Below are 5,893 nucleotides of genomic sequence, written 5' to 3'. Positions count from 1 at the left end.
GCCTATATTTCTCTAGTTAATGAATTTAAAGGATCTATCTTTCCCCTTCATAAAATACCTCTTATTTCGATTAAAACCCCCCAAGTTTAATTAATTTAGGATTTTGAATGATTACTGACATCCAATAGTTATTTTTAATATTTGTATTCTTGTTATTTCTGGAAGAAAGCCTTTGTGTAGCACTTGGTATTTTGCAAAGTGCTTTTAAAACATTCTTACTTATCGTATTTCATAGGAGGGAAGGAAAAATGTAGGGTTTAACAGTAACCACTTGCATTGAACATGGAGGCATGTGGTATCATGATATTCTTCACTAAATTTAGCTGACCCTAATCACAGATCCCAAGGTAATACAGTATAATTTTAGTGCATTTCTCCTCATAGGAATGCTGGAGGTGCATTTTAACTTTTAATAATAAGTGCTAGAATGACCAAATTGCAGACTAATTGTTTCCATATTGTACTTAAAATGAGTTTTTAAAAATGAAAAACAAATGACTATATACAATCAATGCTATTTATTGTACCTCTGGGCCTACTCTTCTAAAAATTGTAGCTTATCAGTTTTTCTCTGTCAAGCTTGAACTAATGTAAATAATTGAAATAATGTAAAGTTATATTTTCATGTTTTTATAGATACAACATGACAAGAATACATAATGTAAGAGTATTTCAACTATGGATAATGTTGATTGGATAATGCACATCTCAGTTACAAGCAGTACTCATAGTTTAATATCCATGTAACGGTGCATCAATATATTGCTATATAAATATGTCTGTGTGCATATAAGTGAAAAGTGGTCAAACAAGAGTGATGACAGCTGTCTAAAGGTTTTTTTATTCATTTTATATAAAAACTGTTATGGAAAGACCAAAATGTTTATGAACTATTCTTATGTAAATTTACAATTGTCCTTTACTGTACTTTTTTGTTTACAGTATAGTACCTTATTTTCTGCTGTGTTAAGTGGGTGTCAAACTCCAAGAAGCATACACTTTCTATAACTTCTATTGAAGATACTGGAATTTCCAATTTTTCATGTGTACTATGTCAGAAAATGCTTTCGATTTTATTTTTAAATCTAACATCGATGGCTTTTCCGGAGTGTTGTAAAAACTTCAATCATACATAAAACATGTTCTTACAAAAGGCAAAGATCTTTATTTTTTTTACTTAGTAGTACTTCAAACTAATAACAGTGAGACCAAAAATTGTATCTAACTTTATTCCCAAACAAACCCAACTGTTTCTACTGAACAAAGATATATTTGCTCAATTTCTATATCAGCTAGGTACAAAAGTAACAGAATAAAACTAACTTTTTTAAGCTAAAATAATTAACAATTCAGGTCGTTCATACCTACACTCATTAAGTGTTTCAGGTATATGTAGGAATGTGGCTACGAATTATATTACTCATTTTATTATAGATATACCATGCTACTACAAGATCAGGCAATACTATTACCAACCATCCCATTGTACGTTATTAGTTCAGCTGCTGTGATAGTCACATTAAAGAGCAGAAAGGTGACTTACTTTAAAAATTCCAAAATGTGTTTACAAAAAGGTGTTCTTTCAGTATTGTACTTAAAGATAGTGTTAATGAGAAGCTAAAACTCTTGCTGCATTAAGTTTTTTTTTACAAAGATAATTTTTTAGGTAATTCTATTCACAAATATTCAAAAATTATTGAGTGTAGTTTTTCAAAGTTACACATTAATGTCTTTTAATCTTATAGATTTTAATAGGTTTAATGTTTCATACATAAATATACCAATGAATCTGCTTAAGAAAACAGTTGGAGATCTTAACTTTCAAATCTGCAGATATTTTAAATATTTTGGTGGTCATGGTAGCAAATAAGAAGAATGAAAGGAAGCATTAGCAATATAAGAAAGCTACAGGATGATTTCCAATACAACACCTTAACACTATCATTTAAAAACATTTGTTGAAATTAATTAGAATATGGCAAAATGTGATTTCTCCCCTTTCTTCTACTCCCAATCTCATCATTTCCTAGAGGTACTGTTCTAGCAAGCTTAAACAAGTAAGTCAAGAATCACTTCTAGATTAGAATGTATTTCTGGATATTTACATTTTTTTCTGCTGGATAAAATTGATTATATATTTATTTTTGAAGTAAGTGGTTTGACTTAGCCACAAAAGTCGTCCTTATTATCAATCTTAATTGATAATACATGATTATTAATAATAATACACGGGCTTCAGATAGTATATTGGTTACATTTCACAAATTTTATATGTACTCTCAACAAGCTTATTAAAGGAGATATCAGAATAATATAAATATCTGTTTAAAAATAGAGCAAAATTTGTGCAGAGTTCTCATACTTAAAATAGGTTTATTTTTAATCACCAACATAAAAGATGGGTAAGTATAAGTGAATCATCATGATATTCTGAATGAAAATTTGGAAACTCATTAAAAGGTTTGTAAAAGTTGTGTCACATTTTAAGCAGGAAGGGATTCATTCTCTTAATGTGTTGTTTTGGCAAGACCATGACAACAGAAATTCTATTAGGTACTAATCAGGAAATTATACTTTCTCTATTTACGTGCTTTAAAACAAAACATAGACAGCATATGGCAATCCAAGTACGAAAAGGTTCAAACGTGTTTATGTAAGCATGATGGTATTTAAACAAGGGAACTAAAACAAAAGCTCTAAGATCCATTGAATATAGAAAACTGCCTAGAGTAAATCCAGTTCATAAGAATCTGTGTATGTGTTTTATAGCCTGTCTCTATTCATTTCTTCTTGCTTTACCATTTTATGTTCTCTTCTTGCCCTTAAATACTACTGCCATTTTTATACCTATTATATTTTAAATGGTATTTCGTTTTTTAGTTTCATTCATTTTGCTTTTTTTTCATGTTATTCCATCTATTTCTAGCTTGCCTATTGTAACAGATTTTGCTTTGTGGGCACTTGGAATGCAGTTCATTTTATCAGACATGACTGACAGTTTCAGAGTCTACTTAATAACTATAATAAATGACTAAGGATTTCTCTTGTGAACTAAAAATTTCTTGTTAAGCTCTATTTCAGCATTTCTCACATATTCTGATTCCGTAATTGCCAATTTGTTATATTCCTCCTTGTACTTACAGAGTTCCACAATTTATAGAGTTTCTTTAGGAAACGAGGGTCTCTTCTATGACACAAGAAGAATGAGAACTCTATTTGAGTGTTTGCTCATCAGAATTCTCTTTTAAATCCACTTGACACTGAGCACAAACCAATTCTCCATTTTAATTCCACTCTCAAGCACTTCCAGATTATTCCTTAATTGCCTTTTTTCCCACTAGGTATAAGTAAATTTTGCTATTTGAGAGCCAAATTGCTTTTTCGATATGCATAAACTCACTATTACTTCGTTGGATATGCCTGAATTCACTGAATGAATTTGGTCATTTTTCTTTCTTTTTTTCCCTTTCAGGTTAATGTGCCAATTTTATTTTACTGTAAATTGGAATGTGGGGGAGTGAATTAAGTCTTGGGAGGTAGTCAAAACCAGGATTCTAGCTTTACTTTCCCTTTTTCTCATGCTACTCTTTGTCTCCTCAACTGGAGTATTTGAACACTAGGACTGTCGCACTGGAACGATGAAAGGGAATTTGATATGATTATTAAAGATAGAATGCAACATTGTATCTTTTAAAAATAATGGTTTGAAGAAATGGGTTCATGATTGGAGTGCCACTTGGTGCAGAAAATGTTTTTGGTATCCAGATCCGATTTTATTTAATCATCTCAAAGCATTGGTAAAACAGCTCTATCCTGTAACTTTAATTAATTAATTAATTAATTCTATCTGATAATATTTATTGAATTTCTTCCTATATAAATATTGGCCAAGGTAAGGCTAAATTGGGAGCCTCTATTCTGAGGATTAAGTGTTATATTTTCATTAAAGGATGTAGTTCTTTGATCCCATTCACGTAGAGATAATACTATGATTACTTGGATTAGTCTGTGACAATAGTTTGATATTTTCTGTCCAACAATTTTTAACTGAAGACATTCAAACTTTAATTTAGAACAGATATCTGATAGCATTCCTCAACAATCTTAAATATGGACTCATATTTTCTTTTCTTATACTAATCTTAGATTGTGTAAATTGTACGTCTATATACTTATTTGCCATTCATTCAATATTTTTATCTCTATTCTCAAAGAGTCTAATTAAATCAATTAACAAATATCAGAGTTTGATAATTCTAAATCTCTACCACCTGTATAGCTTATGTATGTATATCTAGTATCTGTTTCTTTGTATGAGTGTTAATTCAAAAAACATTCTAAGTATTTTTGCTTAGCAGCTAAACAACATCTTATATACAAATGGCAACAAAAATTAAAGAATATATATATCCTTATAAATATATACATATATACCTTAAGTAAATATATGTATATATATTTATTTTTAAAAATCTGGTAATTTTTCAACCAAGAGCCTACCAATTCAGAATTTATTCCAGAAAATGTTTAAAATGAATATCACTATTTGTCAATGTTCATTTGACTTTTATTTGTATATTTACACTAAATCACACCTAAATTCCATGAGAGCAGTTTATTTCAGATGGAATAGCCTGGGGGAAGATTTGAACTTCTATTAAATTTTGTAAAAAAAATTAAAAACATATTTTGTGTTTAGGAACATATATGTTATAGCCATCATATTTTGATTACTATCACTCATTATATTGCCAATATTAATTGGTAAGGAAATGCATTTGATAAGTATCATAATCAAAACCGGGTATAAATTAATAGATGTATATTTTCTAGTTTTATTTTACTATTTATATGCAATTTAGAGGTTTTATATATATAAATCACATTTTTCCCCCAGCATCTTATGGTCAAGAATTTTGTGGTACAAGAAATGTGTGCTCACTGTGCTCACTGGAATTTTATGATTTAAGCTATTCAGTATAGTTGACTCATATCTAAAGGCACTTTTGTGTAAATATTTACAGATTTTAAAGGAAATCACCTCATGAAAAGATTTGAAAGTTTCTTGAAACCATTATGTAGAAAATGGAAATAGGTTGTACTATAAACTATGTATTCTTGCTTTGCCTATGCCTTCTATTTCCCCACCCCTACAAATTAAACCCTGTTTGACTGGTTATCAATTAGAGAATAGTTGTACTGAAGTCTAAGCCATGGGTTGCAATCACACGTAACAGTTAATTTTACATGATTCCTAGATCATAGACAACATATTGAACTTTACACATCCTTTTTGCAAATACGTGCCTTAGTTCACAGTGAGGGATAATGTGGATGATTACTGTTCAGCTGTCATGTCTATTTGGGGTTCTTTTTAAATTAAAGTGCATTTCCAGCTTTATAATCATATTTAGTATGTATCTTAAAAGGCTTTCAAGTCTGTTTTATGTACATTATCTTGTCAGCTATTTGTGTTAAAGAGATAAACATGTCTGTTCATTTTTATTTAATGTTGTTCGTGTTTCTGTGTGTACGTATGTTCATGTGTGTATTAAAAAATCCACATCCTCTGTAACATTTACTCTGATAATTATTTATAAAATTGTTAACATAACTTATGACTTTTTAGTGCAAAAAACACTAGAAAAATTGGAATAAATTATTTATGGTTATTTTTAAAGAGTTTTCAGAAGAAATTAATTAGCCACTCTTAGGTTGGATATATGAGTCAAAATAACTTAAACTTGAGCCCAAAATTATGCCTTGCTGTTTTTATGTGAAATTTATTTTAAAGGGCTTGCTTCACTAAAATTAAATTTCCAAGATTTGTCATTCATAATTAGCTCTTAAAGCATTTCAACATGGGAAAGGCTTTTGGAAACAAGTTTACATT

The 5,893-nt window shown here is 29.5% G+C and overlaps 1 protein-coding gene across 3 annotated transcripts in view; it reads left to right on the top strand.

The window, feature by feature from the left end:
• The window catches only part of GRIA2 (glutamate ionotropic receptor AMPA type subunit 2), a 148,766-nt gene extending 147,607 nt beyond the window's left edge, over positions 1-1,159 (top strand). For 2 of the 3 annotated variants that reach the window (XM_003899304.5, XM_003899303.5), the window contains exon 16: positions 1-1,153. This exon is cut by the window's left edge and continues 1,480 nt beyond it. The gene's annotated coding sequence lies outside the window, so the exon portion shown is untranslated. The other variant, XR_647471.3, reaches the window with a different exon arrangement.
• Positions 1,160-5,893: the final 4,734 nt, after the last annotated feature.

Source organism: Papio anubis, chromosome 3 (assembly GCF_008728515.1).
Source record: "Papio anubis isolate 15944 chromosome 3, Panubis1.0, whole genome shotgun sequence".
Taxonomy (NCBI): Eukaryota; Metazoa; Chordata; class Mammalia; order Primates; family Cercopithecidae; genus Papio; species Papio anubis.
Note: the sequence above shows the minus strand (reverse complement) of the source record. Positions and strands in the feature narration are given on the sequence as shown.